Genomic DNA, 27,868 nt, shown 5'->3' with positions numbered 1-27,868 from the left:
AAGAAGTGTTTACCTCAAATGGATATTTGGTAAAAGAAGGTGCCACGCGCATTGCAGTGAAAGCTCCACCAGCGTAATACCCTCTCAGGACCTCTGCACCAGCTGTCCCTGCTCTTCAGCAACAACATCACCAGCATCTCAGTGGCATAACATAAGCCCATGGGGTGCGGGGGAGGAGGGCTGAGTTCCAGGGGGGCCCCTCCGCACAATATACTGACTGGGTCTGGGATCAGTTAGTTTGATGCGCTCGTGCACTCAGTCACACATCCAGCACTGGCCGGCACTGTGCACGTGCGACAGGCCATTGGCCCGAGAGATCCTGACTGGGTGGGGTGATGAACCGTACTTTGCAGGAGTACCCCCTCCAGTTTTGTTATGCCACTGCAGAGTCTATGCCAACTTCGGGACCCAATGGGACCCTCGCAGCCCTCCTGCCCATCTCTACCAATACCCAGACGACAACCGTGACCACCTGGCCCACCATCACCACTCAAGAAACCGTAATGACCATGGAGTTCAGGTTTGTATCCAGCCATCCGTCACGTTTAGACCGTTACGTGGTGTTTTTTAGATACCGAGAGCCATATCCTGCGTTTGCTATCCTCCGTCATGAAACATTGAACATGAAGCATCATTTGAATCCTGACTCTCGGCCGCATGTTTGTCGCATCGCTTTATTCGCTTAGGCTAACCAAATTTCCCATTAATTCCACACACATCATTGCCTGATTCGCTTGGTCGTGTATCTCGTCTTTGAGCCTACACGGGATACAACCTGTGCCCGTGTGTGAGTCATTGAATTTTTATCCGTGTCGCCTACATTACTTTTGAGGTTGCAATTACGCTACAGACCACGTACTTACTTTACAGTACCACCTTTATTAGCACATCTTGTTATGGCCTCAAACATCGTGCCCAGTGTTTTTTTTTACATTAGCTTCACCGGGATCAATGGCGAGTTGATACCTGGCAGCCCTTCAAACGTTCCTTTCCTTTTTGGTGTATGGTTTGGATACTTTGTTTTTTTTGCAATAAACGGTCACCTGAGGAAGGCTATTTGGCCGAAACGCGCGTTGTGAACTACCCTGCCACATTGCCTCCATCATTTGCTATGTTTAATGCCAATTGTTTGTCTGTTATGTGTTTTTAATCCTTTATCTTTATGAATTGTAAATCAGCCTTATTAAATATAAGTAAATAAATTAAAAACGGAACAAAAAATGTTATAAAATGACAAAAATATTTATACCATTCTCTGAATAATAAATTGAATTATTTACTAATTACCTGGGTGGTGAGTCTACATACTGTCAGATACCACTATCTTAATATCGATCTGTGGTTTCTCACATATATATCATGGTTGTTTGGTCATCTCTGTACTTTCTACTTGGCTATAGACCGTTCTCAAATTGTTCATGCACTCCAGAACACCCTCAGACCCCGCCCCTCACCACATTTTTACCAAAGGATAGGACCCCATCCGAGCAGCCCGCAACCCAAACATTGTCACCTATCCTGATGCCTAGAATCACGCCACATTACTTCCTCTCCACAAGAGGAAGCAGACTCGTACTACTGTCCTATCTCCATTCTACCCTTTCCAGCAAAAGTAAATCTGGATTCAGACCCAACCACAATATAGAAGCGTCCCTCATCACCACCACGGAGGACATCTGGATGAACTTGGACAGAGGAAAGAGTGCGGCACTCCTTCTCCTGAATTTTTCGGCAGCCTTCAACACCATCTCCCACCCCAACCTTATCCAACGACTGCACAAAGCAGTCAACTAAAAGCCAGCACCTCGAAGGATTTGCTCCTTCCAGTCAGGCCGCACCCAGTCAGTCAATCTGGTCCCCTTAACCTCAGACGCTGTAAGACTCCTCTATGGAGTTCCACATGGATGTCCACTCACCCCACCCTGTTCAACACCTCCATGACCTACTGGCCGGCATCATCCACTCCCACGCAATCAATGAAATATCCAACGCTGATGACACCCAGCTCATACTGTCCCTCTCCACCAAGACGCCAAACAATTCAGCCAATTTCTCTGACTGCACTACCAAAGTTGCCAGATGGATGAAACCAACTTCCTCAAGCTCAACACAGACAAAACAGAAATACTAATCTTTGACAAAAACACCTTGTTCTGGGACTCCATATGATGGTTTGCCTGAGCTCGGACACACGACCCTCAAGGAAAACCATGCAGAGAACCGATGAATAGTAATTGACAACCAAATCACCATGATTGACCAAGTGAATGCATTATCCGTCTCTTGCTTCCACACACACAAGATGCTCAAAGATCTTCAACTGGCTCCACACAGCACTCACAGAACCGTAACCCAAGTAGTCATCACGCAATCTATGCAGAAATCAACGCTCAACTGACTATGCAAAACTCATCGGCCGGCCAGACTTACCCTAAGCTACCACCCCAAACTCACATCACCCCGCAAGTTAAGGTCCTCCTCTGGCTCCCAAACCACAACACATACACAACATTACACAACACTAGCCCTACATACCTCAACAACCACATGAACTTTAACAAGCCTACTAGACACCTCCACTGAGTTTGACTTCGACTCACACACTTCCTGCATATGCAAAACCAGATCCAACGGTCGTGCCTCCTCCTACCGCACTCCTAAAGCTTGCATGTTCCTGCTCTTACACATCTGAGCCTCCTCTGTTCTTGACTTCCTCAAGAAACTGAAGACCTGACCGTTCACCTAGCTCTGGCTCGGCCCGTACAGCTCTCGCTTCAGCGCCTGGCTATTGTCCTGGGTGAGTTGTATGCTATGCAAATAAACATAACAGTTATACAAATAAACATAAAATATCATATATAAAATATATAAAACATAAAATATATAAACATATGAAGCATAAAAACCAACATAACACCATATGTCAGTCAGTCAAAAAAGTCTTTATTGCGATTCTTCATCATAAAAGACATTCTAAAACAATAATTCATAATCCAAACATTATAAATAAACAACATATACAAAAGCCTTTCTAAAAACCAGAACTACACTGGCACTTAAATATTTAAAATGGGCTAAAATAGGATTAAATATACAATAGGCAATAGACTTAGACATATTTAAAACAATCTTATTTGGAATCTCAATATGAGCCACAAAACCTACTATTGTGCTCCACTAACTCCCTGAGTCCGGTAGCCATACCATCCCTCGGTCTATAAACTGGGCCCTAACTTTTTTATCCGAAGGACCCATGCCCAGCTCAGAAATTTAGCAATGTTGATTACAATTACTTTAGTAGTGTCATTCCTCAAAATTCTACTTGCCACCTGTGCCGAGCTTGTACCCATAAGCCTACACACAGGTTTAATCCATACATGCCTAGGTTGGTGGTATGCAGGACAGACAAATAAAAAGTGATCGGTGGTTTCGATGTGATCTGTGTAAAATACATATTTATCACTGCCAGCAGGATTCCATCTACTGGTTAACCAACGTAGGGGTAGAGAACCTACTCTAAACTGGTGGTACAAATTACGATCTAGTGGCTTTGTAATGGTGTCTCAGTACTCTTCCAGGCGGGGATCGTCCTTAATGTCAAGGAACGTTGCTGTCAAGAAACTACCTAACTGGGACGAGAGCCTCTTAGTTTTGATCATATCCCAGTACACGGTACTATTAATCTTTTTAGAGGGAAACACAGCTGTATCACGATTAGCCCAAAGCTCCTCCATCCCCATACATGTCAATAGGGATTTAATTTCAGCCAGCCAGGAGATCTTATAAGAACCACCCAACCCTTTAACTTCTAGCAAAGCTTTGGCATATAAAGAAAGTTCAGGTGTGGTCCATAGACGTCGCCAAAACGCCAGAGGTCTATACCTTGCCACATCCTCGACTGCCTGACAACCAAAATCCACAAGTAGGGGAATACGTGGCGGAGATTGCGGTAACACCATATAACATAACCTCATATGACATAACATCATATAACATAAAGCATATAATATAACATACAGCTAGCCAACCTTGATTTATTGTAGTTAGGTATTAAACTGAGACTAAAGAGGTAAACATTTTGTCCATACAGCAATAACAGGTGTAAAACAGAGGGGGGAAAACAAGCTAATACTGCATTGCTGCAGAAATTGCCTTTTTTTACATATATTTTAGTTACCTTTGGCATCATTTGGTCCACCTGTGCTTCATAATTTCTGGTGCCCCAATGATACTTTCTTAACAATATTTTCCTCGGTTTCGAAATTTAGTTTCCTTGGGTGAGCCGTCCTTTTGGTATTTTGTTTGGCTTGCCCTCACTCACAGACTTTTAAATGATTGATTGTATTTGTGTTTTTTGCGGACATATGACTATGACTCAATGTGCCTTGATGGTATTTGATCTAATGTTGGTAAGTCTTGGCTTCTTTGAGTTGCTTCAGCTGCCACCCACCTCCATTTAAACCTTGGTTCACACTTAGGTCCTTGACTGGTTGATTAACTCTGTTGCTCTGCATATACAAATATAAGGATTTCAGATGTCCCATTTGTAATAATTGAATGTTTCTGTGGCTTTGTACTCATTAATTATGTGACTCTGTAAGAACACTCCCTTTTAACGACCTTCCATCATTGGCATTCCATTTACAAATGTAATGATTGCCATTTAGTTACTAATTGGGTTGAGTCAAAACTTTTTTACTATCTCTTATTGCATTTGTGATGGAAATGTCATTCATATGGAGGCTTGACTTAATGGTAGGACGTTGTATTTGGTACTAGGTGTTAACTTTTTTATTGTTATGTTTTATTACTCCACAGTATCTGAACAATATAGTACATCTGATTATTTCATAAATTCATTTGGTCGTAAAATGCCCCCCAAATAAAAATACCACTCTTTTGTTTCCTTGAGCCTTCCTGAATACAAACTGAATTCTAAATTAAATAAATTATACATTCTGGCTTGCCATCGTTCAAAAGGAGGGGCCTCAGGTTGAAGCCACTCAGCAGCAATACACAGTCGAGCAACAACCATAGCCATGAAAATAAATAACAATGCTTAAAAATAGGTTTTCCGCTTTTTAAATCCTGCCCAATACCTAATAGCATTATAGCTGCAGTAATTTTAACAGGTATTCCAGTAATCTCTGAAACAAACCTCTCAATATCCAGAATATACCTAGACAGTTTGCTGCAAGTATAAAAAGCATGCAAACTATCCGCATTATCCCACCCACAATGAAAACATTTACCATCGTGCCCCCACCCCATTTCAACATCTTTGCCGGAGTATAATATAAATTGAAAACAGTTTTAATACATTGAGCATTTAAAGTATGATGATAAAAGGGTTTCCCTAGACATTGTAATGGCTTTCTCTATGGATATATCATGTTCTCCCAGGTACTAGGTTTTAACATATACAGATGTGAACTCCAGCCCTGAACCAATATCATGCCCTGATGAAGGTCTCATATGAAAGCGAAACTTTCATGCTGAAATGAATGAATGAAATTGTACCTGCCTGTACAGCGCATGGCTACCCTGAGGCCTCCCAGTGCTATTTGATAGAAGAGTAGGGAAAGCAGAGGCCGTGATGTTAAGAGAAAGTCTTAAAGAGGTGTGTTTTTAAGAGCTTCCGGAAGGCCAAGAGGTTATTGTCCTTTCATAAAGTGAGGGGGAGAGTGTTCCAGATCTTTGCAGCATTAAACGAAAAGGAGCGTCCACCCCATCTGAATCTTCAAATTTTTGGGGCATAGGGAACTGGAGCGCAGGGTTGTGTGGGAAAAATAGGGGGTGAACAGGGAGTGGGTAATAGCCGGACCAGTCTTCTGGATGGCTTTATGAACTAGGCACATAGCTTTAAACTGTATCCTGGCCGGAATAGGGCGCCAATGAAGACTCCTCAATGCTGGTTTAGCAGATTGTCACAGCGGAATCTGGAGAAGCAGGCAAGCTGTGCAATTCTGAATTAATTGCAGTTTGTGGATGGTGAATTGAGGAGCTCCCAGTTATAGGGCATTCCCATAATCCAGACGAGAGAGTATATGGTCTTGTACCATAATTCTTCTCGCCTGGAAGGGGAGGAGGGGAATGATTTTCCGCAACATTCTCATCAGTCCATAACAGGTGGCTGAGAGCTTGGTGGCCTGGTGGTTAAAATCGAGGGAGCTGTCGAGCCACATACCAAGGCTTTTGATTTGTGCATTTGGAGGTGGAGCAGGGCCCAGGCATACTGGCCACAGGAGAGCGGGGATGGAAGACGAAGGGTTGCCCAGGAACATAATCTCCGTTTTGTCCCAGTTGAGCTTGAGGCAGGAGAGTTCCATCCACTCAGCCAACGCCTCTAGGTAAGAACCTAGGGTGCTAGACGACCCCTCAGCGTGATTTAATACTACCACAAGTGTCGTCTGCATAGGTGAGGATTTTAATGCCGAATGGATGGACAATCTTCGCCAAGGGACTTGTGTAGATGTTAAAAAGCGTGAGGCTCAGGGCAGAGCCCTGAGGAACCCCACAGCTGAGAGGCAACCGAGAAGACACCACATCTCTTTCAAAGACTTGGAAGAAGCAGTTGCTGAGGAAGGACTGGAACCATTTCAGTGCCGTGCCTGACACTCCCATGCCTTTAAGTCGATGGGCTAAGATGTTATGGTTAACAGTGTCAAATGCGGCACTGAGGTCCAGCAGGATGATTGCCGCTGTTCCTCCTTGGTCCACCAACCTTCTTGCCTCCTCTGTTATTACTAATAAGTCTGTTTCCGTCCCATGCTGAGGACCAAAGCCTGTTTGAGAATCACGCAACAGCCCGTTGGATTCCAAGTAGTCAACCAATATGGTGTTGATGTGCTTCTCAACCAGCTTACTCAGCCAAGGGAGGAGGGAAATTGGGTGATAGTTGGCCAGATTGGATTGATCCAAACTGGGTTTCTTCAGAAGGGCCATAACCATCGCGCATTTCCAAGCTGTGGGTACCAAACCGGAGGTGATGGAGGAATTTAAAATATCAATGATAACTGGGCGAATTGCATCAATGACTGAGGTGAGGTGTTGCGGGGGAGCAGGGTCCAATGGAGAGCCTGAGGTTACTCTCGCGATGATCAAATCCAGAGAATCATCATCTATGGGGGGAAATTGCTCTAACGAGCATTTGGAAATAGAGTTAGGGCTACTTGTTGTGGTCACCGTATGCTCGAGTGTTGTAATAGGGAAGGAGCTATAAATGTTTTGGATTTTTGGTGGAAAAATATTGCCAAAATATTGCATTGTGTAAGTGCAACTTCTGTTATTAGAGCTTTTTGAGGTAAGGTGAGAAATGATTTGGCAATGCGAAAAATCTCCTTGGGTGAGTTTGCGGCAGTACTTATTTTTTCTTCATAGAATGTGGTTTGGGCGGTTTTGATTTCTGATTTATATAGCCTGATTGCTTTCCTATATTACACTTTCCTAGTCTCTGAGAAATTCTGTCTCTAACTTCTTTCCAGTCTCCGACATGATTGCTTTAGGTCCCTCAGTTTGGGGGAAAACCATGGGGCTGTTTTCTGTCTGTTTATTTTGTAGGTGGGCTCTTAGGGAGAACCAGGTCAAGGGAGCTTTGTATCCAAGCATTGAAGTTGCTACTAGCCATGTTAGGATTAAGATCTCTAACCGGTCGTGTGTTATCAAGAGCTATGATCCAACGATTGGGGAAGAGCCTAGACCACTTTCTTTCCAAAGTCGGTGTTGCTCTCTGCGAAGGCAAAAGCATGGAAGTCTCCCAACTAAGAGGGATCAGAAAGTGATCCGTCCAGGGGAGTGGGGTAGGGGTGCCTACAACAAGGTTGTGCAAATTGGTGAATACATGGTCAAGAAGGTGACCCTTGACATGTGTGGAGGCAAATCCTTTTTGCTTGAGTTGGATCACCAGAAAGCTTGATAATAGTTCGCTGATTACATTGTTGGAGGGATCATCTAGATGGGTATTAAAATCACCAAGTACCGTAAAATTGGCTGGAGCAAGCGCTATATTGGTGACTAAGGTGGAGAGATTAGGGAGAAATTGCCCTAAGGCTCCCGGAGGGAGGTGAATCAGCAGACTGGAAAGGGTGCTCGTCGGAGAAGGCCATGCTCTCACAGTCTGATAACGTAGTCAATTATTTTGCGATTTCTAAAGCGCCTGGTGACCCGTAGGCATCCCCGCGCTGTAAACCTGTGGAGATCCAAAGGAAGGGGAGAGGGAGTGAATTATTTGGGGAACAAAAGGGTTTTAAGTTTCTTGCGGAACGCAGTGTGAGAGGGTTCCAGACGTAGACTGAGAGGGAGTGAGTTCCATGCTGTGGAGGCTTTGACCGAAAAGCGACGACCACCGGTGCGAGCCTTCCTGAATTTACGTACCGTGGCAAGATGTTCGGCGTCAGAGCGAAGGGGTCTGGAGGCTTTGTATGGAGTAACCATATTTCTTAGCGCGGCTGGGCCAGCTCCATTGATAAGCTTGTGGGTGGTGCACAGGGCCTTGAACTCTACTCTCTGGCGAACAGGGAGCCAGTGTAGGGCTTTGAGGGCAGGCTTTGCCGAAACTCTAGGGGGGAGGTTCATAATGAGCCTGGCCGCCGCATTCTGGGTGCGTTGGAGTTTGGCCAGGGTGTACTCAGGGGCCCCAAGATAGATGGCGTTGCTGTAATCGAGCCGGGCTAAGACAAGACCCTGGACCAGTAATTTCCTAGATGGGAGGGGGAGAAGAGGTAGGATCTTGCGCACGGAACGCAGGAGACCGAAGCAGGTGCCTGCTGTCTTGGCCGCCTGCGTTTTCATGGTTAGGTCAGGTTCCAACCATACTCCTAGTGTTTTGATCTCATTTTTAGGAGAGGGGATTTCGCGAAAGGTGTCAGGCCAAGATGTTGGTGGAATGGACGTCCATTTGTTGCCCAGGAGCATGATCTCGGTCTTTGCACCGTTCAGCTTCAAGGCCGAGTCACACATCTAGGTATGAATGTCCTGGAGACAGTGCAGCAAGCTGTCAGGGTGGTTATCCAGGTGGGACAGGGAGACGACTAGTTGGGTGTCGTCAGCGTAGTTTATTATTTTTATACCGTAGGGGGCCACTACGTCTTCCAGGGGGGCCATATAGACATTAAACAGGGTGGGGCTGAGCGACGACCCCTGGGGAACTCCATTCTTCAGTGGAAGTGGTTCTGACCGGGAGTTGCCGTCCCACACCTGAAAGGATCGGTAGGAGATCAGGTGCGACAGTTAAAAATGTCTTAGAAAATAATAGCCAGGCCTCCGCCTCTACCGGACATGCGATCGACTCTGAGTATTGAGTAACCTTGGGGGAGGGTTTGAATAATAGCAGGGTCAGTTTCAATCTGGAGCCAGGTCTCTGTTAGTGAAAGAGCATCTGGCTCAAGCTCATCTATTCGCAACGCTAATTCAACCGAATGCTTTGGAAGCGATCTGCAATTTAAGAGAAACATCCTTACCGGTGTACTGGTATGGAGTCTATGATGTTTGCGGGGCATTAGCTTAAAATTACAGTGTGGGCAGTGGGAGGGGTTATTAGCAAAGTCCAGAGAATGTAAACAATTGGAATTAGTAACCCCTCTCAGCTCGAGCGGGGTATGGGAGCTATAAGTTATGCAATTTTCAGGGAAATTGCCAGGGGTTATGGCCCCTGGGCCCGGTTGGGCGCAGACGGACTTGCCTTTGGTGCGTCTGCGGCGCGTCCGCTGCGCATTGCTGACATTCCGCCCTGAAGTAGATTGGATCAAAGAAAAACTGGAGCGTCACCCTGCCAAGATGGCCACCCAATAATGTCCCAACCAGGAAGTGAGGAGCTCAGTATTCTCCCTCCACTCAACCAGCATAGGGATTGCTGTGGTGGACCGGGGAGTAGGCGAGCAAAGAGCAACACAATAGTTGAGAGTAACTTTCAAAGTGACTATAAAAACAATTTAGCGCAAATTTTAAAAACAGTTGGCAAGCGCTAGCGTAGCAACACAGGCCGAGCAAGCTCTACCTTCTATCAGCTACGCATCAGTGCCCTCCTGCCCTAAGTAGTCAGGATCAAAGAAAAACTGGAGCGTCACCCATCCAAGATGGCCGCCCAATATTGTCCCAACCAGGAAGTGAGGAGCTCAGTATCCTCCCTCCACTCAACTAGCATAGGGATTGCTGTGGTGGACCGGGGAGTCGGCGAGCAAAGAGTGACACAATAGGTGAGAGTAACTTTCAAAGTGACTATAAAAACAATTTAGTGCAAATTTTAAAAACAGTTGGCAAGCACTAGCGTAGCAACACAGGCCGAGCAAGCTAATAAGAATTCACAGTTTACTTTTTTTTAAATAACTGTTTCAGTCCTTCTAGGCAGTCAACACTTTTTATCCCTTTATGAATTTGTAGCACTGGAGTCTGTTTATTTGCACTGATTACTTTGTGGTTGTGTTTTTACACACATAGGCCTCACCGTGTAATTCATGGAAAATTGTGACTAAGTAGTCTAACCAACAATTCAATAGTTAATAATATTACCACTCATTCCCTTTTCTGTTGGCTGACTTTCCTGTTCATATTTGATTGATTTAGTATCTAGCGCCTATGGTTATTTCTAAATATTGTATAAGTCATAAACAGAAGTGATTTACTGCAGGAACCTTTCTATAAGGAAGGGGCTGAGGAAACAACTTCAAATGCCAGAACCACAAATCTGAGAAAACCGACCTGAAGGTTTAATACCAAAAAGAGCAATTGCTCACATGAGCAATTTAGCTCAAAATGTTTTCCAGCCTCAAAAGTTTATATCCTTAAATTAATATTGTCCATTCAATGCTTAATTTCTTATTCCACTGACATAACCTTACCCACAATTTGGGAAGGCAAGTAGAGCTTTAAGCAAGTTCCTGCAAGGGTTCAGACATGTCCTTGGCCAATGATCCTTGAACTCCTTTTCTAGCAGGAATAAGCAAGTCTTCCAACAGATCCCAACAAATCTTTCCCATTCACAACCTTAGATTCTAGTGTGAACTATGCTCTAGTGCCTGTTCCTTTCCATTTGTCTCTCCTGCTCTTCCAGCGTCTCTTACTCCTCAGTGCCAAGCATATAATCATTTGGGTAATTGGATGTAGACTTTCCGTATTCCTTTTATACCTTACCTCCGCTTCAGCACATTTGACAGCCCAAGCCTCGGAGAACAACTATATTTGAATGGGTAAAACTATGGCTTCCATACATTTCCAGTTTCAGAAATGAATAACGAAGACAGAATAGCAGCAGTAGGCTTTTTACTGTATCTGGTATTTTTGGATAACACCTGTTTTTAGTGTTTGTCCATGCTTATGACCCATCTTTCTTCTGTGTCCATTACTGGAGTAAAGATAATAATCATTTGTTTAGGTCAATAGAATAAAACAGCTGTTAAAGGATAGTCTATTCAGTCAATTGAGCGAGTGTTCCTCAGTAGCAGACAGCATGGGCCAATGCCCTGCCAAAGAATGTATAAAGCTCATAAACTATCTATGAAGGGCTTACAGTTTTTTTTAATTTGTTTCTATTTACATTTAAGTCAAGAGAAAAACAGTGGTACAACTACAACAGTTTGAAAAGAGAAGGGTAAGAGGTTTTGGGCGGGGGGGGAATTGGTAAGGGGGCAGAGGGGTAATGGGAAGGGAGAAGGAGTTGCATGATGTCACAATTGTGTAGTAGGTTACAACATTTCTACCTGACATCCCCACCTACATCAGTCCAAACAAGGCGAATACAAGACTAACATCCAGCATGAATATACTTACCTGTAACTAAGAAACACAGGAGCTCAGCATGTCAGTTGGGTGTGCAACAAACGCCAGGATCCGCCAATGGCGATATCACTCCTAGACTAGTTGAGGAAGCGTTTAGGGCCTAGTAGAGTGATCAGGGCTATTCTCAGAGTGAGCTTCTCCTAGCGGAGGTGGACGGGAGACTCTTTGGCACATGGAAGACAGAAAAGATTCCCATATGTCCTTGAGATGGGATTGTAATGGCATCAGTTCCCAGAAGTGAGAGAGCTGCTCTTGGAAATATGCGAAATAACAAAAAACCAGCCAATACTGACGTTTCTTTTGATAGACACTAATACGGGCACAAGTAGTCCACTCAGTGTGACCTGACTATATTTATTTCCCAAAAACTTTTTGTTCAATTTTTGAAAAAAATGTTTGCATCTCTTATTAGTTAAAATGCAATTTTGCTAGTTCCACACATTACAAAAACACTACAACCATGGTTTACACAGTAGAGCAAAATTAAACAGTGTGTATGTTTTCAAAATAACAATTTCTGCACTGTCAAAGCAAAACAATATGCTAAATTTACAAATTTAGTAAAACAGGCAGGAACATTTTTTATTTTTGTCACACATGTTTGAAGAAACAGAGGTCGACGCGTTTCGAACCCCATGTGTATTAGCTAGAAAAAAAAAATCCTACCTGTTTTACTAAATTTGTACATTTAGCATATTGTTTTGCTTTGACAGTGCAGATATTGTTATTTTGAAAAAAAACACAATGTTTGATTTTGCTCTACTGTGAGGTTCAAGTAAGGTTCAAATCAAGTTCAACCTATTTTGAGTAATTTTCTGTTCGTTATATGTTATATGTTTTGTCTAAGTCATGTGTAGGATTTGTCTTTTTCTATGTTGTAGGAAAAAATTTTGTTTTGTTGATCCCAATCCATTGAATGTATTTGGTATCTAAACTTTGGTTGGGGTGTTTTTGTAATGTGTGGAAGTAGAAAAATTGCATTTTAACTAATAAGAGATGCAAAAAAAAATCAAAAAATCGAATAAGAAGTATTTTTGAAATAAATATAGTCGGGTCCCACTGAGTGGACTACTTGTGCCCGTATGAGTGTCTATTAAAAGAAACATCAGTATTGACAGGTTTTTTGGTATATCAATTATTAGGCTCGGCCTTACTGATAAGAGCCTAAACCCTTTGTTGTTACGTGGTGATATGCAACATCTCGTAGCCAAGCTTTGACCGTGGGAGCAGGTCGCTGGCACCAATATATGGCCATCTCCGTTTGGCCATGAGGAGAAGCATGGTGGTGAGACGGCAGTCGCAGGTTGGAAGGTATTTGAGGACCATGGAGGGGTAAGTGTCCAGCGATGGTATGAATGGTGAAGAACACTTCCTCCCACAACTCTGCCACCTTGGACATTGCCAGGCTAGGTGTATAAAGGAGGGCTGTGGGGAAGCACACCTGAGGCAGGGAGGGTCGGCAACCAACCCCCTTCTAGAGAGCAGTATGGGAGTTCAGTACAGGTGCTGTAGGAACTTAAAGTGTAACAATCTTAATATGTATTTGGGTGAAAGTGCCTCCATCTGAGCGCAGTATTAGGACCAGACGGTATCTGTGATGGAGGGCTTCGTGTCTGCCTCCCACGCCATGCGCACAGTCAGTGTTCTGATTAGTACAGAGTGTTTCATGATGGAGTATTGGAGGTGACTAGTTTACGCGGTGATGAATTGGTGAGCCCATGTTCTAGAGCCTGGAATGTAGGTGGGAAATGGGAAGGTGTTGTGCAGTGCACGGCAGGCAGCATGAAGTTGATAATAGAAGAATGTTTCTAACGCAGTGGGAAGTGTGGGTGCAGGGCCCTCAAATAGAGGTATAAAGGTATGTCACAGATAGAGGTCTGCAAAAGTTATAAGGCCTCGCCCACTTGCGTGCGCCCTAGCAACCACATATTTCAGGGTTGGTAGCTGGGAGTTTTGCCCAAAGGTACAAAGGCAGGGGAGTCTGGCGCGTCTTCGCATGCCATTCCATGCCCAGTGCATGCACTCCACAGGGTCTATCTCTGCCCTTTGAGCCTTGAAGGTAGATAAAAAGCAATGGCTATGGGCCATGGCATCGCACTGTCGGTTTCGTTTGCTGTGTGAGGCTGAAATGGCGTTGCGTAGAGTAAAAAATGTAGGTATTGCGCCTGAGCACATTATTCATAGAGCAACATATCCGGTGCGCCCAGACCACCCTGACAAAGTGTCAAGGTCAGAAGCTCCCATGAAACTCAGGGTTGATTGCCAGCCCAAATCAGGGCTATGAGGTTAGATCTTAGATGCCATAAGGGGAATAGGCACATTAAGAAAAAGATATAGAAACAAAGATATAGAAACTTTGGTAAAATAATAATTTTTGCTGTCGCTATCCGACGCGAGAGCGACATCGGAAAACAAGACCATATTGGTACTCTATCTTCTAGCCACATGACAGCGCTGCCATATTTGGCATTCCCGAGTATATCTGAATTGCGACTGAGCTCAAAGTATGATACTGGATCAGATGCCCACTTTATTGGGTATTCCGTAGGAACGGGTTGGGTGCCATCCGTTAGGGGAAATAATATTAACTTGGACCAACTGACCCGTGTGACTGTTAAACCTCCAAATCGTATGGCCTCGCAGGCCAAGAGAGCAACGTTCTCCTGGGGCCTGCAGACATATAGGGTGACATCGTCCAAGTACATGGAAACTAGCAGCCCCCTAATATTAAAACCAAGACCTCAGTGGGCATGGTGTTGTCTAAGACGTGCTAGCAGGGGCTCCATTGCCATGGCAAACAAAATTGATGACAATGGACATCCCTGGCATGTGCTGCGAGTGATCCGGAACAGGTCAGATATCATGCTGTTAAGTCATACGCGGGCAGTGTAGAGAGTGTAGAGGAGTCGTATCTGGAGGAGGACATGAGAGCTGAGTCCAAAATGTGCAAGAAGTGGGAAAAAGTAGGACCACTCCAGCGAGTCAAAAACCTTTGTGGTATCAAGTAGGGGGTGTACATGATGCATAACTGCGAGGATGGTGCGAAGATTGTGTGAAGTGGAGTGGCCGGCAATAAGCTCAATAAATTTGGTCTCACATGGGCAGAACGGGAAGAAGGCAGTCCGACAAAAGTTTTGCAAAAATTTGGTTATCCGCATTGATCATAGAAAGCAGCCTGTAGGAGTTGCAATGGGAGGTAAGTTTATCTGGCTTGAGAAGCGTCACAATGACCGCCTTTCTGTGGGAAGGTGGCAGGGAAACTTTCATCGAAAGATTCTTAGAACATGGAGAGCATGTGATGTGCACGAATGGATGGATATTCTTTATAATAGGCGGTGGTTAGGATGTCCAGACCCAGTGCTTTTTAGCCCAGAAGGCTTTGGATGGCCTGTACTGTTTCTTCCACCGTGAATGGGGAGTCTAGGTAGGCCCAGTCTATCCATAATACTTGGATAGTATCTAAATATGCAAGCAGTTCGCTCTCGTTGTGTACAGAAGTCACAGTGTAAAGTTTAGTGCAAAACATGATCATTGTTTTCAAAAGCCCGATAAGGTGGATTGGAGATGTAGATTGTCATCCAACAGCTATATCATGTAGGTAAATGCATGCGATTTACGGAGCATATTGGCTAGGGTCCTCCCTGGATGGTCGCCCTCCTCTTAGCGGCGTATGTTCCAGGTAAGACATTTGGTTATAGTCCTGATGCTATGGAGAAAGAATGTATGGGGAAGATGAGAGTTAGTCAAGAAGTACTCGCCGTGCAGAAGGGTAGGGAAGAACACACAGCCCACGTATGCAACATCAAACAGCAGCTATAAATAGCAACCCAATCCCACCCTCTTCCACTCCAACCCCCAAAAGTGGTTGGGTATGACAACCCCTCCACCCACCCCAAAATCCACAATGAATATAACAAAGAGTCCGGGATACATACCTAGAAGTGGAGAGGTTATGGCAGGGTTGGCCGAATGGGTAATACACATCAGAGGGGTTAGACAGCGGACCCACCATTACTCTCTGGCATATCTGTGTATGCAGCAGCCCCTCGAGGGTCCCACCCGACTGGTCTCAGTCCAAGGATGTAGGTGTCAAGTGAGGGTGTTCAGAGGTCCACACAGATCCACCAAGAAGAGTGAGACCCCTCACAGGCACCTGGAGGTCAAACTGTTAGTTATTGTCGCTGAGATGGTCCTCTCTTGGGATATGCGGCAAGCTCCTGGGTGAAGGCTTTTTGGCAGTGATATGTTTGGCAAATTTAAGAGCTGATTTGGTGTCGGTAAAAAAGTGAGATTTCCCTTCAAAAGGGATGCGTAGTCTGACTGGATAGAGATGGGCTAAGGGGATTTACGCCTGTTGTAGGAGTCTCTTGGCAGGCAAAAACGCCCGCCAATCTACCTGACAGTGAGAATAAAGTCTGGGAAATAAGAAAGTATGTTCCCCTGGTATTGAATCTTCTGGCGTTCGCTGGCCAACTTAAGGGCCATGTCTGCATTCCTGTAATTTAGGATTCTTGAGACGATGGGACGAGCTGGTGCGCACGGGGGGTAGCGGCGCGGTCCAAGCGAGCAGCACACCCTCTCCACAATAAAAACAGGGGCCCTTCCTAAATAGGTCGCAAGGCATGGTCTCAACAAAATCCTCCATTTTATTGAAGCCAGTGGACTCCGGGATCCCTGTGATCTGTAGGTAATTGCGATATGGCCTCGCTTCTAAATCCTCATTTTTAGCCTTAATAAGGTCAAGGATCTTTTTAATTTGCAGAAGATGTTCCTTGGAGCCAGCCTGGGCATTGCCCATATCTGATTCCAGCCTATCTTCATGCTTGTCCACACGCTACTTCATGTGATCCAGGCGACTAGTAAGGATATCTAGCTTCGCGTCAATAGCTTTGAGGCTGGTCTTTACATCGACAAGAAGATCTTTGAGGTCAATATCTATTTGGGAGTTCCACACAGAATGTTAGGTGGCATCTGCTGATGGCGGCTCCTGCTTGGCCTGTCAGGTGTGTCGCTTGCCCTCAAAAATAAGTTTTGACTGATGTGCTTATTGTTTGCCCATGACTAGGATGCAGATAGAAGGGATTCAGAGCTGAGACTCAGCGGGCAGTGCCGGGGAGCAGCAGTGAAAGGGTTTCACTGGGAAGGCTGGACTAACAGGTAAAGTTCAGCTCCACACTGGTAGCAATTGTTGATCTTGGGTCTCTTCAGAGCTCCGCCACTCCCTGAATGGTAGTCTCACAAAGGAGGTACGATCAGGCTCGGGCCATAGGTGTACAGTGAGGAACAGAGGGAACAGCCAGGCCAGCAGTACAGCAAAGGAGGTGACAGCCACAACACTTCTCACCAAAGAGGAGCCTCTCGGGAGCGCCGTGGCAGAGGCAGGATAATTCATGAAATGGTACTAGGGGCAGTAACAAACATGCCAAACTGAGTGGCCAGGAAGGAGAGGTTGAGTGAGTATGCCCAAGGAGTATCCAGGAGCCGGGGAGAAAGCAGGCAGAGGTGAAGAAAGTGTCACGCACTCACCAGTGGCCCAGGACCTGCAGGGCCTGATCCTCAGATCGTGGCACCAGCCTGTATTTGCCGCTTCCCGCTGCGGGGTCTGGAGGTGTGTTGGTCCTCACAGGTGGCACCACAGCACCTCGCAAATCTTTGTTGGCTCCACCCATTGGCCCTAAGGGCAAGGTCAAAGCAGGCTTCCAGCCTAGCAGCAGAGCTCCAACCTCAGGGCCTGCCAGGCGCACAGACTGCACTCCACCCAGGTAAGCAGTTCCCAAAAAACAGCAGGCCGGCGAGGGCATAGAGTTGACCACCGCACCCCCACAGCTCCCTGCCCCAGAGTTGTAGGTTCTGATGAATCTCAGACGCCCTCAGAGGCCTCTGAGGTGCCAGGGCTGTCCGAATCGTACTCCGGCACCGGTAGGCCTTGGGCCAGAGTTCAGAGACGGCGCCACCTGATTAGGGAGGCTGCGGCAGCAAATAGGCACGGTGATGGGGCTGCTGACAACAGTACTCGTGTAGGATATTGAGTTTGGCCGACAGAGCCCTCTAGTGAGCAGCCATTTTGCGGTCCCGCTTGACTCCACCCCTCCAAGGGCATACTGTTACTACCCAAAGGGGTCTCTATGCACAGATTGCTTCACACACCTCAATGCATTGCATGCTCATGATACAAATAAGCTTCACATTCTGTAACTTCTCATTTACGAATAAAGTTGATCAAAAACATTTTGCTCAACATTAGCCCACATGTGAATTGTGCAAAAGGTAAAAAATATAGGTACACGGAGAGACGCAAATAAACCCACAAACAAAAGACAACTCTTCAGTGAACTCATCACATAAATACACAAAAAATAACAACATAATCAAACCATTATCTAAGCATGAATATAACAAATTCAGTTAGTAACCTCAAAATAATTATTCCAAATCAGTCCATGCTTGTCAAGGCACCTCCTGCAACTGTAGCACCCTTACTACTTACTATTAATCATCATGTTACTCATGTATGTGACATACCTCAGCTGCAGCCTTGTGTGTTGACTGCTAGTGTAGCTTAATCACCTTGATTGATCTTCATGGAATACACAGAATACAAAATGTTGTTCCAATCTTGGAAGCCTTATCCAGGATGGATGTCGAGACAGAGGGCTTGATTTAGAGTTCAGCAGACAAGATACTCTATCACAAACATGACGGATATATAGCACTTCACCACCCTCCCCATGCTACAAGCTAGGTTTATTATATAAGTGGAAGACCTCTGGGCTTGGATGGCGGAACCCCCTACCTCAAGTCTTAGATGATAGGATTTACATCTATGCACAAGCACAGCTCTTCCTCAGGAAAGGTTTTCTCCAGGTGTGTCTAACTTGCAACCCGTGCTATATGAAAAGCACCTGAAAAGTCAGTAGCGCAGCTGTGTTCCTTGTTATGTCTATATGTGTGTTGGACGGACCAAAGCCGATAAACCAGTGAAGTTGTTTTTCTGGCCTTGAACACGATGTGCAGACGAGAACTCAGAGCACAGCAGAAATAGTGAAAGGCAGACAATCCCCATGCGAAGAAGCAATAGCAAAAGTGTTTACAGGAACCAAAGCATGAAGTGTCGTGTGCATAAGCGGCAAGATTTCGTTGATGCAAAGCACAAACTAATGCTAACTTAGCAACGTCTGCTGGCACCCCGGAAACCCTCACGACACCCTCCCCTTGGGCAGTCCTGTGCACAGGGATCAAAGTAGAACACAGAGTTCAAAAAGTCTGAGCTACAAGAGCTCATGAGACCTGTATACCAAGAACATCAAGTGGGTGACAAAAGAGCAAAGGCTTGTTTGTTTAAAAATATCGTTATGGCTTTAAGTAAAAAAAATAAGAAAAAAGAATAATAAAAAAAACCAGGGTGAGCAAACAAGCTCATTAATGATGGTTGTTTCCAGCCCCAACGGTGGGTAACTTGCGTGAAACTTGATGTAACTCTGTTGCAGGAAATCATGTGCTGCTGCACAGATAACCCACTGAGCTAGTACTCCTAACGTTGCTGCACATGCCATCAAACCCATACTGGAACAGACCCACTTATGAAGCACTAGACGGCTCATCCAGAAGATAAAGTCCAGGTCAGGAGACGCTGTGTTTGTGAGGCTGAGATTCAAAGCCTAGTAAAAATGACATTCCAAACTTGTTGCACACAAGTGTACCATGGAAATCGGAAAGATAGATTATTAGCCAGGTACCGCAACATTGAAGCATGCGGTTACAAAGCAGTTGCAGCTGGGCCGGGTTGTGAATGACAACAAGAGGGGCAGCCATTTCTGAACGGGCAAATCAACAGGAAGACCTCGGCAGCTAAGGCCAGCATTAGTGGCAACTGGCCAAAGATGCTGGAAAAAATGGAATGAATGAAAGCTGGGATCACACCAAAAATAGTCTGAAAACAAGGCCTGAGCCCACAGCTTAAAAAAAAATAGCCAGCTCCGTTGTATGTGAAGCATTGAAGATAGAATGAACTAGCTCACCAAAATGTTGTGGGAGGTCAGTGTTTAAAAGTGCTTGAACTTCTTTTCTTGTATTAGCTACATGCAGGACATAGGTCTCACGGGCAGAAGTGAGAGGAACGTCTTTCTGAGACAATAAAGCTCTTATTCGGCTCAGCTTGTCAAACTCTGCCTTCAAGGTTGGAATGGAAGGCCAAATTGAGGTATCGGGACTTCCACTCGGTGGAGGAAACAGCACATTTTTGCATAAAACCACATGTTGTGACACAGTCACAATGTACGGTATGTCTATTAACATGCCACAACATTTTTCATTATTCAAAAACAAATAACTGCCATTAGACAGTAGTGTGAATGTTGGTTTGATAGAGGGGACAGGTTTTCCTTTTAAAATTCACGATAAATTAGGCACATCTAAATTACAAATGCGTGCAATTGCATATTTTTGCACACAAGGGAGTGTCCAATGGAAGAATCACAAGACTAACCAGTTAGATACACCTCGGTGTCATCACGCAAACATCTAAAGGTGAAAAGGAGTGACCAAACTTCATGAAGAAACAAGTTTCCAAATGGTTCATAGCGTCCTAGGGGAAAATGTTTCATGCATGATGTAAATTTAAATAAAGAGAATGGCAGTGTTATAACCCCATGAATGAGCCAAACTACAGAGAATGGTAAGCGGTCTAATTGTTCTACTTGTAAAAGGGTGTAAGTGGCATCTTTAATGGAAATAGATTGTTGTTTTTCAGTTAAATTAAAAAGGTAAAAACAAAGAGGATGAGTTGACATGGTCCCATGGCACTCTACCCATTTTAAGCGTCTGCAAGGTCCATCCTAACTGCATAATAGAGCACAATTGGTTCTGACCATGATATAACACAGATACATCATCCTGTACAATATCACACAAACCTTATCTATAGTCCTGAAGAAGACCCTCCCAGACGATAATATTAACGCTCTGCTGTCCAGGGGTCGAAACGTCGGCCTATGCCATCAAGTGTCAATGATCACCCATAATAATACAGAATAACTAGACTATTTGCTATTTGGGCTGAATCACTTTTCTATATATTTCAAACTGTGTTTAAATGTGTGTCTTGAGTATATGTTTATTCGTTATGTATATATTGTGCTGTGATATGTAAATATATTCTTTGTTTTCACTTCACATCACCAAATCAAGGGTAAATATTTAAGTGTGCATCTGTGTGTGCATATTTTTATTTTGTTCTCATATTTTGAGTACATTTCTTTCATTAAATTATTATAAAATCATATACTGGTTCAGGAGTACATGATTGTCATTTGTTTGGACGTAAATTGGATATGCTTCATTCAATGCTAGTCCTATCTTAATACAGGGACCAATTTTACTAATAATTTGTCACACTTTCTAAAGCTAATAGGTGGCAGAACCACAGTTTACTTAATGTACAATCGCATAGGCTGCAGAATAAAAATGCTTAGATCCAATCGCCGGTTGCACTGAACCGCCAGCGTAAATGTTACTACGGTATTCCTCGAGCGGGCGCACACACAGAGGAGCAGGATGAACAAATTCATATTGCAGTGACTCCTGAGTTTGTGACGAGGAATCATAGATAAATGTGACATCAGGGGATGTCAATGATGTAGCCCATTGTATCCACTGTGGATGTAAAGCTTTGGAATTAGGTACAATCGCCTTTGTCACTGCTTCCAGAGCCGGATATGGTGTTACCACCAACATGCGTTTTCCGGGTGCCAGCGTGCTTTCTTTTAGAATTGTCATCTGGACTGCTGTCAAGAGTTTCTCGACTGAGGAAAACCTCAGTCCTGCTGAAGTGTACAAGTGTGACTTATAAGCAATAGGAACTGTGTCTCCTTCGATAAACGTCAAGTATGTGAAACCCACCGCTCCTGGGACGATTCGTACCATCAGGTTAGTATGGTTGTCATGAGATAACAATAGTTTAGAATCAAGTAAATCAGACTGCAAAGACTGCAGTATAGTTGTGTGTTCCGGAAGCGAGCATGCTTTCGCAAATGTAGGTTGTATCAAAGCATAGAGAGGCTTGATATGCTGGCAATACTCTGGCACTTAAGTACGACTAAAGTTTAAGAAACCCAGCAGAGATTGTAATTTTTCAAGGTTGTAGGGGGACGCAAACGCGCGCACGTTTCTAGGAAGTGCAGTGCCAAACCGCGTCCCTCATTTTTGAGCTCGTAGCCCAAGAACAACACTGAAAATTTAGCAATGTGTGATTTTGCAAAATGAAATTTGTAACCGTAGTCCGCAACCTCCACAATGATGCGGTCCACGCAACAAAGATGCTGATATAACTTGTCGTAAGTAAGATAAATATCATCTACATACGAATAATACATTAGCGTCGATTGTGTCTAGAGATGAGACCACACACGCAGCGAAAACACCTGGGCTGTGTTTGTAGCCCATGGTCAATCTTTTAAATTTTTTTTGTTTGCCGCCCTGCGTAAAAGCTGTCCAGGGACTGGATATGGGGGACAGATTGTGGCTAAAAAAGTCATTGGATATATCTAGAGTCGTCTTATATTTTTTGAGAACTAGACTGTCCACCAGAGCTGAACTATGGGTATTCTGTACCACATTTGTCCGACAATGAGGGTAATACAAAATTATGCGGTACAGCCGTCTGGCTTGGTTACGGTAAAAAGAGAGTTATTCATTGGTGATACGCATGTCTAATTACCCCTTAATACTTCAATTGGTCGAGTATTTCCGCTACAGGAGCCTTTGCCTCCCTACGAATGGGATATTGGGGTTGTGCCTGTGGCATGGACCGCAATGGAATCTCATGATGGGGAGATGTTACATCCCAACCCACCTGAGCATGGTATAAAGCCGGTGCAAGTACTGAAGCCCACTGTTCTGCAAAATGTTGCACATGCACTTTCGGGACACTATGTGAAAAACTAGGGAGGATCACTTCCTCTGCTCTCGGAGCAGCTAGAACAAAAGGCGGGGGCCAGTCTGCCTCCGCTAAGAGGATGTAATCAGAAGTTACATTTTCCCCAAAAAACCCTTTGATAATGCGTTTTATGTCACCTTCTATGAGAAAACTAATTGCATATACTCTGTCAGGGGGAGCCACTCAGGTGTCAGCAGTTTCAACTGTGATAAAAGTATCAGTTGCTGTCTCCTCCAGTAGCAGCACTACTGTAACCTCCGCTGCGCTGTCTAGCAGCATTACCGCCTATGTTTGATTCCGGACCTGCGTCCTCATCGTCCGTGGTATACCTCGCAGTTAAAGTGGCCACTTTCTTCTTCTGGAACGGAGGGCGCTGACGAGGAAAGTCCTCTTGTTTACCCTTCCCGTCACTCATCCGTGGCTGCTCACGACCCTGCAGGGCCTCTTCCGCGATCCTGGTGATCACCTACACCGGCATATGAGCCTGATGCTTTCTGTGAAGAACGAGGAGAATGCGTATCAGGAACCTGAAATCGATCAGGGGATTTAATTCTCGCGCGGTCATGCAGATCATTAGTGTGTTCTGGTTTCGAAGGTGCAGGGGACGATGCATGTCCCCCTTGCTTTTGTTGGGCTTTCTCCTGTTTATCATTTTTCCAATTCTTTTTAGGGAATTGTGGTCGGCCGCCATGCTCATTTTGAGATGTCCATTGTGCTGGCGGCTGTGCCTGCACTTTAGTGAAAGGCTTAACACCCAAACTATTACGCCCAACAGTCTTATAAGCTTGGGCTATAATCTTAGGTAATTTGCTGGGCTTGCCTATATCTGGGACAAGCACCAAAGCATTAGACACCTGAAAGTTGACTGCATCGCCCTTGACATTAGCAAAGATTAGATCAGCAACCACGTCATATGCTCCAACCAACCTCATCCCCAATTCAACTGCCGCCTCTGGTCCGTGCTCATCCTGAACACGCTTGATAACAGAGGGGAGAACTGTCATGGATGGTATGCCAAAACACTTTGCATAAACTGCCGCGAATATTTTACCCCAACTCTCACAATCAGTGAATTCGTGTACTGAGTCTTTCTGCAGACTAATAATCAAAATTTGGTGCTTCTCCACCGGTGTGGTATGTGGAAACACCGCTTTCAGCTGGTAAAATTTCTCTGCAAGCCAATAAGGCAAATCTTCCTTATCTGGGGGAAGCTTGCCCATAACCGAATTAACCATTACGGGGCTAATAGTAACCCCGCCAGCTTCAGCTAGTTGTGTGCAAATCCAGGTACTTCCCCCTTGACGTTGCAGTTTACATATTGAACCATTGCTCTATACACACGTATTAGTGTAGTGTGCATGAGACAGATTGCTGCCACATCGCAAGCCATATATCGTGGATGCGGCGCATAACCTGCCAAACACTGGCCAAGTGATAATGATATGATATGATAAATGGCACTTGTAAAGCGCACGTTCACCTACGGTTTCTTGGTGGGCTGAGCGATACATAGCGGGGAGAACTAGTTGTGCGCTAACGAGAAGAGCCAGGTTTTAAGTGATTTTCTGAAGTAAGTGTAAGAAGGAAGAAGGCGGAGTGCAAGGGGGAGGGAGTTCCAGAGAAGAGGAGCCTGAGTGGAGAATCTCAGGCCTCCATGTTTCTTACGCCTGAAGGAGCAGGGGGTAAGAAGATTAGAGTTGGAGGAACGAAGAGCACGTTGGGGTACATATCGGTGTAAGAGGGAGGAGATGAAAGAGGGCCCCTGAGAGGAAAGGGCTTTGTGAATCAGGCAGCCGAGTAATGAAGGGGCTGCGCTGGGCAACTGGGAGCCAATGAAGGCTCTTAAGAAGAGGCTTGGTATGACTAGATTTTGGCTGACCATAAATCAACCTGGCTGCCTGATTCTGAATGAGTTGAAGGCGTTGTTGTTGATATGCTGGTATGCCCACATACAGGGAGTTCGCATAGTCAATGAAGAACATGACTAGTTTCAAGTTTCAAGTTTTATTTTATTTGATTCAGTTCTCTTGCGAGAACAACAAATTTTTAGCAATAAAACTATAATTTTGGTTTTAAAATTATTTATCTAATACAATTGTAAAAATGATTTTAAAAAGTTATACACTTTGATACACACAAATTCATTGGGTGGAGCATTGCAGAGGATAATCAAATTCTGAACAGAATTTACATAACATTTGATTTTGATCGGTGTTATGTATCTGTTCCTGACAGCCACAATAATTGGATTTGGACAGGCAAAGAGAACATGTTCCAGATCTTGCACCCCACCTTTGCATAAGTCACAGAGGTTAGACCCTCCTCCTTTTGGCAACTATTTGATTGTGTATGTTTTCAGGGGTAGTATTCCAAATCGTAGTAGAATAATACTTCGCCGGACTCCGTGATTTAGATTTAAAAAAATATATTGTTGTGTTTTTTTTAAGACGATTGTATCCGCGTACTGTTTGTACATTGAGAGGGCAGAGCAATATTGCTTGTCGAGGGTCATGCTTAACCTGGGGGTAAGATGCTTCAGGCATAGTTTCAATTGGGCTGGTGACCAAGATTTTAGCATATCCAAAGTGACAGATGATAATTTGAAAGCTCTGCATAAGTTTTTAAAAAACACATACTCCGGAGAGTCTGGGTCAAGTGTTTCAGTTTTTAACAGAGCTCGTAAAGTTCCTTGATCAGCATGGACCAGGTTATATGCCCATCTGATTATGTTTGTGATCCCTCTGGAAAAAGAGCTAACTAATGATAGTTCGAGCCGGAGAGCTTGAACCGGCACAGCTTGCAGCATCCTGGTTAGTTTCCGCAGGATTTTCCCTTCTTTGATATCAATTTGTTTCCATTCGTTGATTGGAATATGTTCTATTGCATATGATAGAATGGCTGGAATTTTAGAGCTATAAACCTGTAGCAAAGAAGAGAAGTGTCTTTGGCCGGTAGAGGTATATAATCTTTGGAGGGCTCCTAGGTGGACATCTGCTTTTCGACCCATTTTTTGCAAGTGAGGCAGGTTGTGCAGGGACTGGGTAAAAATTCTCCCAAGATATATATATTGTTTTACGATTTCCAATGGTTTTCCCCCTAGTGTCCAGTTATATTTGACATGATTCTTCTTTCCTGTGAATGGTACTATTTTTGTTTTGGTGACATTTGGAATTAAATGATTTTCTCCAGTATATTTAGTGAGTGCCAGCAGATTTCTTTGGAGCCCAAATGGGGTCAGGTCTAGAATCACTACGTCGTCTGCGTACATCAAACAGTGGATTTGAAAATTTGCAATCTTAGGTGGAAAATTGTTTACCTGATTAAGGTTTCCGGTAGGTCGCTCAGACTAGTCCCAGGGTGACCTGCACAAGGGCTTCTCGGGAGAGGAGTCTGTGCTGATTTTGTGGATGCGGCGCAGATGGTAGAAGCAGACGGATATGACTGAGTTAATTTGAGCCCTCATGGAAAGGTCCTTGCAGATGGTGATGCCTAGGCTCTTGACAGAGTCGACAGGGGAAGGGGAGGGGCCAAGTGAAAGTGGCCAAAAAGAAGAGTTCCAGGGGTTGCCATGGGGACCAGTGAGAACTAACTCAGTCTTGTCAGGGTTGAGTTTGAGCTGATTTAGGTTCATTCAGGAGCTGATGAAATTCATGACAGAGTGAACGTTTTGGATGGAGGAGGGAGAGGGGTCGATGTTAAAAATAGGCTGAAGGTCGTCAGCATAGTTAAAGATGGTCACAGATTTTTGTTGAAGCTCCGAGATGAGGGGATGAATGTAAAGATTGAGGACGAGTGGTGAAAGCGAGGAGCCCTGCGGGACTCCACAGGTAAGACGCTTTCCCACTGAAGAGAAGGGTGGGAGGGAGACTGCCTGAACACGATCTTGGAGAAAGGAGGTAATCCATCTCAGTGGTAGCCTCCGGATGCCGGCGTGCTCGACACGATCGAGTAGGATGGTAGGGTCAACAGTGTCGAACACCGCCGACAGATCCACGAGCACCAGAGCCTGAGAGATGTTCTGGTCCGCCCCCTTTTTTAGCTCCTCATGGACGACCAGGGCGATTGATTCAGTGGAGTGCTGGGGCCTGAAGCCAGCTTGATGGGGGTCAAGAAAGTGGGTAGATTCAATGAAGGTGCTCAGACAGTTGACCACAAAGGCTTCCAGGACTTTACCCAAATAGGGGAGGAGGGAGATTGGGCGGACGTTGGAGAGAGTGCCAGGGTCTGCTCAAGGTTTTTTGAGGATGGGTGAGACCACAACTGTTTTAAAGGAGAGGAGGACCACCCCTGAAGAGAGAGAGTTATTTAAAAGAGAGAGAGGGGGCATGGGAATGTTAAGGTAAATCTCACATCTAATGTGAGGAGGGCAGCTATCCTGGGAAGAACCAGACTTGACTTTTCCAAGAAGAGAAAAGAAGGTTTCTTCAGTGAGCGTGGGGAACTTGAGATAGTGGGCGGGGTTAGGGGGAGCCACTGTGGAATGCGGTATGATAGCAGCAGAGGGGATACTAGTTTTGATTGTGATAATTTTTTCGATAAAGTAGCTATTAAGGGAGTCGCAGAGGGGTTGCGATGGAGGGAATTTAGCAGTGACACAATCAGGTTTGACCAGCTCATTCACGATGGAAAAGATGGTTTTCAATTTGCAACTGGAGCTAAGTATTTTCGCGGAGAAGTATGCGGATTTAGCCGCAATGATAGCTGCTTTGTAGTCCTGTAGGGCCAGTAAGAACGAAGTTTTTTTGAGGGGGCAGTAATGAAGCCTCCACTTGCGCGCTAGTTGGCGCAAAGCAAGCTTCCTGTCCCTAAGGTCTTTTGTGAACCAAAGTTGGGCGTCGTGGGGTCTCTTCATTTTAAGGACCTTCAAAGGGGCAAAGTTGTCTCTCGCCTGGGCCAGCCAGGAGACAAGGGATACAGCCTGCCCGTGAGGTGAACATTGGGGGTCCGTGAGGTCAGGCAAGGGGGGAAGGGTAGCGGTGAGGCTCGTGCAGAGGGAGGGAATGTCTACATGTTTCCAAGTTCTGACCATAATGGGAGCAGTTGTGTGTATTACAGTGGCGATCGGCAGGCTGATGGAGAAGGAAACAAAATACCAGGCACAGAAGGAGACTCGGAGGTCAAGAATATCCAGATTAAGACTCCAGACCTGGTCCAATGTATGCA

The sequence above is a fragment of the Lissotriton vulgaris genome, chromosome 4_1, assembly GCF_964263255.1.
Source record: "Lissotriton vulgaris chromosome 4_1, aLisVul1.2, whole genome shotgun sequence".
NCBI classification, from domain to species: Eukaryota; Metazoa; Chordata; class Amphibia; order Caudata; family Salamandridae; genus Lissotriton; species Lissotriton vulgaris.
This window is presented reverse-complemented; position numbering follows the sequence as displayed.